Raw genomic sequence first — 11,769 nt, 5'->3', positions numbered from 1 at the left:
CTGTTCATCCCGCTATCATCCAGAAGGCGAGGTCAGTACAGGTGCATCAAAGCTGGGACCGAGAGAATGAAAAACAGCTTCTATCTCAAGGCCATCAGACTGTTAAATAGCCATCACTAGCACATTAGAGGCTGCTTCTGCCTATTGAAATCACTGGCCACTTTAAGAAATAGAACAGTAGTCACTTTAATAATGTTTACATATCTTGCATTACTCATCTCATACGTATATACTGTATTCTATAATATTCTACTGTATCTTAGTCCATGCCGCTCTGTCATTGCTTGTCCATATATGTATATATTCTTAAATTCCATTCCTTACTTAGATTTGTGTGTATTGGGTATATGTTGTGAAATTGATAGATATTACTTGTTAGATAGTACTGCACTGTCGGAGCAAGAAGCACAAGCATTTCGCTACACCCGCAATAACATCTGCTAAACACGTGTATGTGACAATATTTTTTTATTATTTTTTTATTTGTGGTCGAGTGCACCGGGTGTTGTTTACCCCACCCTGGCTTAGTTTCTCAGGAAGAGGATGCTTTAGAGCAATAACGAGTCTGTTTCTGCTCCTTGAGCTATCTATTGTTGCTAGATGTGTCCTTGGCTGTACGCTCAGAACGGCTGTGGGAGTGAAAGTGGGAGAGAGGAACCAACCCTGAGGCGGGGGAAGTGGTGAAACTATCTTGTAGTTTCACCCCTCCATATGTGCACAGCAATATGCCTTTGTTCCTTTAAGCAGAGACCTCTTTACTATTACTAAGCTCCTCTACTAAGCTCCTATTATAAAGCTGCAAATAATGATCTAATAGATCCTGCAAACGTATCATTTTTCCCTCACAGGACTGATAGACAGTGCCAGCCCAGTGAATACATATTGATCCCTCCAAAGCATTACACATGAATCTTAAAATGATACACTTTTAATAAATATTGAAGCAGAAAGTGAATATCCAACAGAGATTGGTAATAAAAGAGTAACTTTTTGAAGGTATACTAAAATGAAAACAATGCCTTCCAATATGGAGAAAGTTATCATGTTTGTTTTGTTTTGTTTTAAACCTTGCAATAGGGGGAAAAGCAGAATGTTGTTTGAGAGTGATCTGTGTGTTTTAGCAATAGTGATTGAGGTATTCCTATTGGGAAGGGAGTTCAAATTGAGTGAAACAGATATGGAGACTAGTGAAAGTAACAAAATGAATGGTAATAAGCTTTCAGATAGCAATCCAATAATGCAATATCTTAGTAATTTGAAGTAAGACAGAGGGATTGAGCATTGTGACTTAAATTAGAGGCCGCTCACTCTTAAAGGCCTGGTCCACTGCTCTCGTGTTTAAGTAATCTGTTGTTTGGGTTAGAGATAACCTTCCTGTGGAACAATAGATAGCTGCCAGTACACACTGAACTCAAACAGGCTGTAATAGAGACAGTGGGGAAATTAGGGACAGTTTGTACAGTCAAAAAGAGTAAGATTACAAGAGAGGGGCTCTGGTATTGTTTACTTTAGAAGGTGCCTAATTCAACTTTACGGGACACCATATCATCTGATGTGTCTAAGGTATAAATGTGTCTGAAGTATAATTCTGTATACGACTGATGGAATGTCCGCTACCAAATGTTTATCAATGATTCTGTATCTCTCCCTTTGAAAGGCTTCCTAAGGCAAGTGCCTTGGGAGAGCAGTTAAAGGTACCCGGATCCAGCTGTTAAGGGAGCTCCCAAATTAAGTAAGGCCTGGCCATTTTGTTTGTTTTTACCCTACGATTTTTTACTATATACACGCCAGCACCCACACACAACCCACCTGTTATGAATATTTGTTAGTGGTGTTAATACTGATTTATGGTGTGGCGTCTTTTTATTTGGTTTTGGTGGGTTTTTCACGGGTTAGAAAGGATGCAACTTAAAGGGTACACAAATGAAATTTTCGGAAGTTTCTATTGTCAGAATGTTGGTTGCACACATGCCAATTCTCTTGATAAGAAATGTACTGAAAAACCCAATGTAAACCTGATACACAAAATGTTTGAAATGTTTGAAATATCTTTAAATAATGTCTGAGGTACAGGAAAACAAAACTCACTTAATAGGGCTAACTGACCTCTGACCTCTGTTCTGACTTCATGGTGAGGCCTGATCACCCTCACTACAAAAGACTGGAGACATTGGGTGAGATTTAAATGGGCTATGTAAACACTAATAATTAGAAGAAGCTTATAATTTATCAATAGTCCTATGTGTGATTCGGACCACGAGAAGGACAGAGAGAGAGCACTGCCCCTGAATGAGGGTCTAGTCTATTTTACCATTACCTTATGGGATACAATTATTTCCTTATGGAGTTATCAAGAGTTGTAATTAACGCCAAGGTAGTGGGTTCGATCCCCAGGACCACCTGTACACAAAAATGTATGCACGCATGACTGTAAGTCTCTTTGGATAAAAGCGTCTGCTAAATGGCGTATTATTATTATTATTATTATTATTATTATAATTTGATTTGTTATTCTAATTTTTTGTTTTTTTGGGACTCATGAATCACGATGTGAGTTGTGTCCAAAGGGGGAATTACTTTTCCCCTAACGGTCCCCTGGGCCTTTGGTAAATATGAATTACTGGTCCCCTACCAGTCCCCTGGGCCTTTGTTTTAGGAATCAGTGTTAAGAATATTGGTAGTAGTAATAATTTGTCATACAGTAAATAATTTGCCTGGATTTCCTGAGTTAGGTAGTAGTAATAATTTGTTATACAGTAAATAACTTGTCTAGATTTCCTGATCAGAAATGCCCTAAACTAAACTGTTGTTCAAGTCTGTCCTCTCTCGAGGTAATGGCGAAGGTGACCACAGATGGTATCTAGATGCATGGAAGATAATTAGGCCAAGAACAGTATGAAACTCACCCCCTCTAACCGGCTGAAATAAAGGCGAAAATGGCGTTCAATATGGTCCTTCACCACTTCTACCTTGAGACCTGAGTCCGAACCACATCCATTCGAAGCTATCAACTGCCTTTTCTCTCATGCCTTTTCTCTCATGCCTTTTCTCTCAGAAGTGCGACATGAGTCCATGTGGAGTGAGCATGGAGAGATATCCCATCCAAACTTCTCTCATGCTGCTGGTATACTGGTAGGAAAATGGACAAGTCATAATGGACTGTAAAGGACAGTGGCGGCTCAGGTGAGAGACTATCAAGGGCCATCCACTTTGGACATGTGCCACTGGAGGACGAACTGAAACACTGTCTGAAGAAGAACATGAAGAAACACCAGAAGGAGAGTCGTGGGAGGGAGCGGGGTGGTCAAGCATACCCGTAATTGATTTAGGCTTATTCAAAATTATTTGGGGTATCAGGTTGATTGTGGAGGTATGCACACTGCAAAAATATATAGTAATTTAGACTAAGAATGCATTGAGATACCAATCTGTCATTACCACAAGTGATGAGTTAATGTACATTCTGCCAGTATCAGTGTGTGCTAAGTTGAGGGTCTTAAATTAATGTGATAGAACCAACATGAAGCACTAAAGACTGTCATTCTAAATTTGAGTTGGATAATTTATCAATAGTTATAATTATGATTTGGAAAGGCGAGGCTTCTAGAGACAGAGCTATGCCCCTAAAATGTGAGGAAAGATACTAGATTGTAGCTTGGGCTAACCTTGCCGCAATCGCATTCTTATCAAGGTTGGTGTGAAACTGTTATAACGTGTTCGCTCTCTCTTCCCTGTGAAAGTCAATATGCATGTGCCCTAGACCAAATTCGGGAGATCTCTAGAGACGTACAGAAAATTGGCAATGCTAAAATAATTGTGTCATTAAAATGCTGTAAGGCGATCTGTGCCTCTCTGGCTAGTAAGATTTCAGCAGCTATCATGTTTTCTGCTCCTCCATAGGATGGTGAAACTAATGAGCTGCCAACTCTGGATGAGCTCCCATTTCCCCCTGTAGATACGGATGATGAGTAATGATTGAAGGTTGTTTTTGTTTAACAAGAATTGTTAAACAACATGGTTTTATATTTTAATTAAGTTTATGTCCCAGGGACAGTTAGTGAAAAACATAGGTCAATCCAACCCGATTGTGGTAAGAGATATGGAAACAGTGGTTAACATTGAGAGATTTATTCACCTCTGAATCTACAGATCCCTTGTGTATGTGTGTGTATTTTTGATACTCACTTCCGTTGATTATAACCTTTTGAGTGTAGATTTTAGCATTATTATGATTTATTATAATGATGTAGTTAATAGAAGTATAACCTTTATTATGATTTATTATTATGTAATTTGATAGAACCTCCTTTTGATAGAAGCTTAAATCTAATGCTTACATTAAAATGTAATGATTATTATCACACAAGTGATAAGAGGATGGACATTTTTATGTTGGTGCATTTCTATTTACCAATTTCCATGTTCTATGTTTGTGCTTTTCTATAAACCAATTTCTGTGTTCATGCAAGTGAGTGTTTAACAAATCTTCACCATCAGTGTCTGCAATTTGGCAGTATGCCCAGAACCTTGTTTAGAGAAGGGATATCTCAGTTTCAAGGTCTCCGCTTAGAGAGAAGAATCCTCGTGAGGTATTGGTCTGTCACATGCATGACCCAGTATTGGTCGGTCACATGAATGAGCAAAAACTGGTTTTTAGAAATGTTTGCTAATTTATAAACACCCCCGGAAATATCACATTTACATAAGTATTTTTCAGTTGGCAAACACCAAGGCTGTCATGTGCCTTTTACTGAGGAGTGGCTTCAACCTTATATAGACAGGTGTGTGCCTTTCCAAATCATGTCCAATCAATTGAATTGACCACAGGTGGACTCCAATCAAGTTGTAGAAACATCTCAAGGATGAGCAATGGAAAAGGGATGCACCTGAGCTCAATTTCGAGTCTCATTGCAAAGGGATGTGAATACTTATGTTAATAAGGTATTTCTGTTTTCTATTTTGTATACATTTGCACCAAAAAAAAAACTATTTTCGCTTTGTCATTATGGGGTATTGTGTGTAGATTGCTGAGAACATTTTTATATTTAATCAATTTCAGGATAAAGCTGTAACTTAACAAAATGTGGAAAAAGTCAATGTCCTGTTTCCGAAGGCACTGTATTTGGACCATGACTGCATGATTTGGACGGTTAAGCTAACATTTTAAAATGTGTCTCTATACTCCAGCATTTTGGATTTGAGATCAAAAGTTTAGTATTTTAGTGAAGCTGGTGGTGGCACAGGCATGTCTTTATATATACACGGCTCTAAAATAACTTTAGTTAAGCTGTTGGTGGTAAGGCAATATGTTACGTCATCAAAACGCGTCTTGCTTGCTGTGGATCGCGCCCTTCCGAGCGACAGCGTGTGCGTTTGTAGCTACGAACAGCTGACACAAGATTAGTCAAGTTTCAGTTTTTCTATCAACATATCATTTCTTAGGTGAGTCTTAATTTGTAATTGCAATTTGCAAAAGTGTATCATTCGCAGATGAAACCTTCCCTTAAATCGTGTTAGCTATCTTTACAAGGGCGTTGCTAACGTTAGCTAGCTTTCTAGTTGACATACACGTTTCTGCCTAGACGTGATGTGTCCATGCCTGTGTTGACAATTCACCTAGCTAACGTTACATGAAAGAAACGTAGCAAGCTAGCTTGTGGCGAATTTAGCGCACTAGTCTCTACCGAGATACTGAGGGAAAGTTGGCCAACGTTTTCTAGCATAGCTAGCTAACGTACGGTAGCTAGCTAGTAAGGTCTCTCTAGTCTAGGTAACTATCTAACGTTAGCTACTGTAGCTAGCTATGCCTTTGACAGCTTTGCAGAATAGCAAAAATATCCTCTAACTATGTAGGGCTAACGTTACAGTACGTTTATTATAGTAAGAGCCCAAAGCTATGAAGGTATTAAGCTACAGAAGTTGCCTCGTGAGTTGAGGCTAGTGGTGGTGGTCAGATATGCCAAATCATTGTTTTGATTTTCTAGCTACGAAGAGGGCTAGTCATATCCATCTTGCAGTGAAACTAGCAATGTTTCAACTGTCTGTTAACTATGACGGGACTCTTGCTCGTGATGTTACTCCCAGCAATGTGATTTGAATCAGAAATTCGGACTTTTATGATACACCACCAACAAAACAAACTCCAATTGTTCTTGATATTATAATCTGTTTCCAGAGCACATCTGTGTAACCACACTCCTCCAATGAAAACATACATATCACCCAGTGATCAAATACAATCAAATGTATTTGTAAAGCCCGTTTTAGATCAGCAGATCTCTCAAAGTGCGTATACAGAAACCCAGCCTAAACCCCCAAACAACAAGCAATGCAGATGTAGAAGCACAGTGGCTAGGAAAAACTCCCTAGAAAGGCAGGAGCCTAGGAAGAAACCTAGAGAGGAACTAGGCTCTGAGGGGTGGCCAGTCCTCTTCTGGCTGTGTGCCGGGCGGAGATTATAAGAGTCCATGGCCATTAAGGCCAGATTGTTCTTCAAGATGTTAAAACGTTCATAGATGACCAGTAGGGTCAAATAATAATCACAGTGGTTGTAGAGGGTGCAACAGGTCAGTACCTCCGGAGTAAATGTCAGTTGGCTTTTCATAGCCGGGCATTCAGTGGTGGAGAGAGGGGGAGAAAGATGAAAACAGCAGGTCCGGGACAAGGTGGCACGTCCGGTGAACAGGTCAGGGTTCTATAGCCGCAGGTAGAACAGTTGAAACTGGAGCAGCAGCACGACCAGGTGGACTGTGGGCAGCCAGGAGTCATCAGGCCAGGTAGTCCTGAGGCATGGTCCTAGGGCTGAGGTCCTGCGGGAGGGGAGGGAGAGAGATAATTACACCAGATATAACAGACCGACCCTAGCCCCCTGGCACATAGACTATTGCAGCATAGATACTGGAGGCTGAGGCAGGGGGGTCGGGGGACACCCCCCCACTTTGCCAAAGCACAGCCCCCACACCACTAGAGGGATATCAACAGACCACCAACTTACTACCCTGAGACAAGGCTGAGTATAGCCCACAAATAACTCCTCCACCGCACGAGCCCGAGGGGGCGCAAAACCGACAGGAAGATCACTTCAGTGACTCAACCCACTCAAGTGAAGCACCCCTCCTAGGGACTGCATGGAAGAGCACTAGTAAGCCTGTGACTCAGCCCCCGTCATAGGGTCAGAGGCAGAGAATCCCAGTGGAGAGAGGGTGAAAGAAGGTACCAGAATTGTTTATATAAATACAAAAAACATACATACGGAGCCTTATATACAAAGCAAGCCTTACATATGGATGGGGTAGCCATAAGATTTCGCCTTTATGCCCCCTGTATTTACATTTTGTAAATATAGCTGCACGCAGCAATGAACGGTGTTCCCAGGATTATAGAACGGACGCAAGATCAGTTGGATAACTAAGCAAGCACACTATCATGTAGGAACTATCTTCCTTTATGTGCAATCATGAGTCTAAATACAAAATCTGGAGTGAATCTGACATGGTTTATGAGGAAAATATGATTTTGAACATTAATGTAACATATGCAAAATATGTGTTGATAGGTTCCTAGATTTTTTTTTTGATATTAATACCAAATTTGGGGTGGTTCATCTTAGGGACGTCCATGATAGCAATCACAAGTTTCAAGTTGATAGGCCACTGTGGAGTGGATTTACAGGGGTTTTAAATGAACATGTAAAGTCTGATTTGTTAATTTGTCAACTCAGCCATCTTTTGACCAATCCCTTAGCTTTTCTCGTACCATGGGCCTCCATTTCACATGGTCCTTTGGTTCATGAGAATTACATTTTAAAGTATTTTTAGCATATTAGTGTATATGCTAATATGCATCTACTGGTATAGTGTGGCCATCTTTGAATGCATCAATGTCATTTTTGCAAACTTTTTTTAGGGACTATTGTGATGAACACAAAGACCAAATTTGGAGTGAATCTGACTTTTAGTCCATGATAAGATTTTGTATTATTATTTTAAGCATTAGCGTTACATAGTCAAAGTTAATTGTTAATAGTTCACTTATTTTTAAAGATATCAATGCCAAATTTAACATGATTCATCATGGTCATGTTTTTGACCCTAAAACGTTTCAAGTTTATAGGCTGTTGTGAAGTGGGTTTACAAATGAATTAAATGGTCAAATCTGAATTCCTGATTTATCAATAACTAAGGGCTGATCCGGGAGCACCATGAATAACGGGCAATAGGTGCCAGTGGATATGGTATCAACCGCCACAGGTCTGTCCGGCAAGAACAATTCTTGATGTCTTGAGAAAAGGTTATTAGATATTGGGTTCAACCACACCACACTGAGTCCTTTGTATTGACAGCTCACCTAACTGAGTGTATAAGAGGTGGTTCTATGGAAAATAATGGAAAGGAATGACCATGAGTATAGGCTTACATACAATATACAGGCCCAGTAGACTGTGGAGGAATACATGCTAGTATCTAGAATACACATAATGACACAGTAGCCAGTTTATTAGGTACACCACCCCGTTCACAAAAATGGTTAGCTCCAAAATGAGTGACCTAAGCGACTTTGAGCGTTGTATGATCGTCAGTGCCAGGCGCGGCGGTTCCAGTATCTCAGAAACGGATGGCCTCCTGGGCTTTTCACTCACAACAGTGTCTATGGTTTACAGAGAATGGTGCGACAAACAAAAAAACCATCCAGTCAGCAGCAGTCCTGTGGGCGGAAACCGCTCGTTGATGAGAGGTCAAAGGTGAATGTTAAGAGTCGTGCAAGCTAACAGGCGTGCCACAAACAGGAAAATGACAGCGCAGTACAACAATGTTGTGCAGAACGGCATCTCGGAACGCACAACTCGTCGGATGGGTTATTGCAGCAGACGACCACACCGGTTTCCACTCCTATCAGCTAAAAACGATGACTGTTCCGTCATGCTGATGGCAGTCTGGATTTTGTGTAAGCAGCATGAGTCCGTAGCCCCAACCTGTCTGGTGTCAACAGTACAGGCTGATGGTGTAATGGTGTGGGGAATGTTTTCCTGGCACACATTAGGTCCCTTGATACCAATTGAGCAACGTTTCCATGCCTCGAAGAATTTAGGCAGTTCTGGAGGCAAAGGGACTGTCCGACCCGGTACTAGATGGGTGTACCTGATAAAGTGTTTCAGAAAGTATTCAGACCCCTTGACTTATTCTATTTTGTTACGTTACAGCCTTATTCCAAAATGGATTAAATTGTTTTCCCCCTCATCAATCTACACACAATACCCCAGAATGACAAAGCAAAAACAGTTTTTTCGAAATGTTTGATAATTTATATATAAAGAAAAACGGTTAACATTTACGTAAGTATTCAGACCCTTTACTCAGTACTTTGTTGAAGCACCTTTGGCAGCGATTACAGCATTGAGTCTTCTTGGGTATGACGCTACAAGCTTGGCACACCTGTATTTGGGGAGTTTCTCCCATTCTTCTCTGCAGATTCTCTCAAGCACTGTCAGGTTGGATGGGAGCGTTGCTGCACAGCTATTTTCAGGTCTCTCCAGAGTTGTTCGATCGGGTTCAAGTCCGGGCTCTGGCTGGGCCACTCAAGGACATTCAGAGACTTGTCCCGAAGCCACTCCTGCGTTGTCTTGTCTGTGTGATTAGGGTCATTGTCCTGTTGGAAGGTGAACCTTCACCTTCTGAGGTCCTGAGCACTCTGGAGCAGGGTTTCATCAAGGATCTCTCTGTACTTCGCTCTGTTCATCTTTGCCTCGATCCTGACTAGTTTCACAGTCCCTGCCGCTGAAAAACATCCCCACAGCATGATGCTGCCACCACCATGCTTCACCGTAGGGATGGTGCCAGGTTTCCTCCAGATGTGACGCTTGGCATTCAGGCCAAAGAGTTCAATATTGGTTTCATCAGACCAGAGAATCTTGTTTTTCTCAAACTAAGAGATGTACCACATACCGAATTTGGTGTTATTGGGACTTATGGTTCATGAGAATACGTTTTTCCAAAATGTCGACGATAGAGGAAAATCTACCCTGATGGACCTTATGAGCCCTTGAGGTAGATGTGTTCAGCATGAGGAAAGACACCTATATACAAAGTTTCAAGTCTTTAGGTCAAACGGGGCGGCGGATATGAGGGTTAAGTGAGACTGCGTATAAAAGCTCCACCAATAGGCCAATTCGCTGTGAACCCCTAATTACACAGAGCGTAAGGTCGGAATCTTATGGCTAACGGATGGGGCAAGAACACATAAATTGTAATTTTGCTTCACATTTCAAAATGCTCAAATAAAATAGGGGGAGTTGAGGAATTGCCATATTTTGACTGTCATATGCACTGACTCAAAGACCAGTCTGCCAGTAGTGTCATATCACTGTGAAGTACAAACAAAGAAATAGACAGGTCTGTGAAAAGCTGCAGTACTCGTATTCCCAATCTTATTGGTAACTTTAGGTCAGTGTAGAGATTATATTGTTATAGCATGTATGACACTTTCTTGGAATCACTGATCAGATTCGCAGGGTTTTTTCTGGATCAAAATTGGACTTAGGTGGTGGGCTTGTTGGGGGCGTAGACATGGGCTTGGCAAATTGTGCGGTCGCCGAGCTGACATTTTAGAGGTCCTCCTGTTGGCCGCAGTGACAATGTAGCTTTTTTAAAGCTAATTTCCTGCAATTCTACACATTTTGCCATGGCTTACGCAATCCGAGTGACTCAAATAGAACAAAATCAGTTTTATTTTAGATTCTCTCTGACTGTCTTACTTTTATTTTGTTAATTGTTATCTTTCAAAGATACTCTTATTTAAACATATATACAGTGAGGGAAAAAAGTATTTGATCCCCTGCTGAATTTGTACGTTTGCCCACTGACAAAGACATGATAAGTCTATAATTTTAATGGTAGGTTTATTTGAACAGTGAGAGACAGAATAACAACAAAACAATCCAGAAAAACGCATGTAATAAATGTTATAAATTGATTTGCATTTTAATGACGGAAATAAGTATTTGACCCCCTCTCAATCAGAAAGATTTCTGGCTCCCAGGTGTCTTTTATACAGGTAACGAGCTGAGATTAGGAGCACACTCTTAAAGCGAGTGCTCCTAATCTCAGTTTGTTACCTGTATAAAAGACACCTGTCCACAGAAGCAATCAATCAATCAGATTCCAAACTCTCCACCATAGCCAAGACCAAATAGCTCTCAAAGGATGTCAGGGACAAGATTGTAGACCTACACAAGGCTGGAATGGGCTACAAGACCATCACCAAGCAGCTTGGTGAGAAGGTGACAACAGTTGGTGCGATTATTCGCAAATGGAAGAAACACAAAATAACTGTCAATCTCCCTCGGCCTGGGGCTCCATGCAAGATCTCACCTCGTGGAGTTGCAATGATCATGAGAACGGTGAGGAATCAGCCCAGAACTACACGGGAGGATTTTGTCAATGATCTCAAGGCAGCTGGGACCATAGTCACCAAGAAAACAATTGGTAACACACTACGCCGTGAAGGACTGAAATCCTGCAGCGCCCGCAAGGTCCCCCTGCTCAAGAAAGCACATATACAGGGCCATCTGAAGTTTGCCAATGAACATCTGAATGATTCAGAGGAGAACTGGGTGAAAGTGTTGTGGTCAGATGAGACCAAAATCGAGCTCTTTGGCATCAACTCAACTCGCCGTGTTTGGAGGAGGTGGAATGCTGCCTATGACCCCAAGAATACCATTCCCACCGTCAAACATGGAGGTGGAAACATTATGCTTTGGGGGTGTTTTTCTGC

General features: G+C 41.2%; 1 protein-coding gene across 1 annotated transcript in view; it reads left to right on the top strand.

Moving 5' to 3' along the window:
• Positions 1-5,335: 5,335 nt before the first annotated feature.
• ipo11 (importin 11) overlaps positions 5,336-11,769 on the top strand; it is a 228,248-nt gene continuing 221,814 nt past the window's right edge. The window contains exon 1 of the mRNA XM_084176960.1: positions 5,336-5,442. The gene's annotated coding sequence lies outside the window, so the exon portion shown is untranslated. The remainder of the gene's footprint in view (positions 5,443-11,769) is intronic.

The sequence above is a fragment of the Coregonus lavaretus genome (genome assembly GCF_964263955.1).
Source record: "Coregonus lavaretus genome assembly, chromosome: 14".
In the NCBI taxonomy this organism is placed as follows: domain Eukaryota; kingdom Metazoa; phylum Chordata; class Actinopteri; order Salmoniformes; family Salmonidae; genus Coregonus; species Coregonus lavaretus.
The sequence above is the reverse complement of the archived record's forward strand: the minus strand, read 5'-3'. Positions and strand labels throughout refer to the sequence as shown.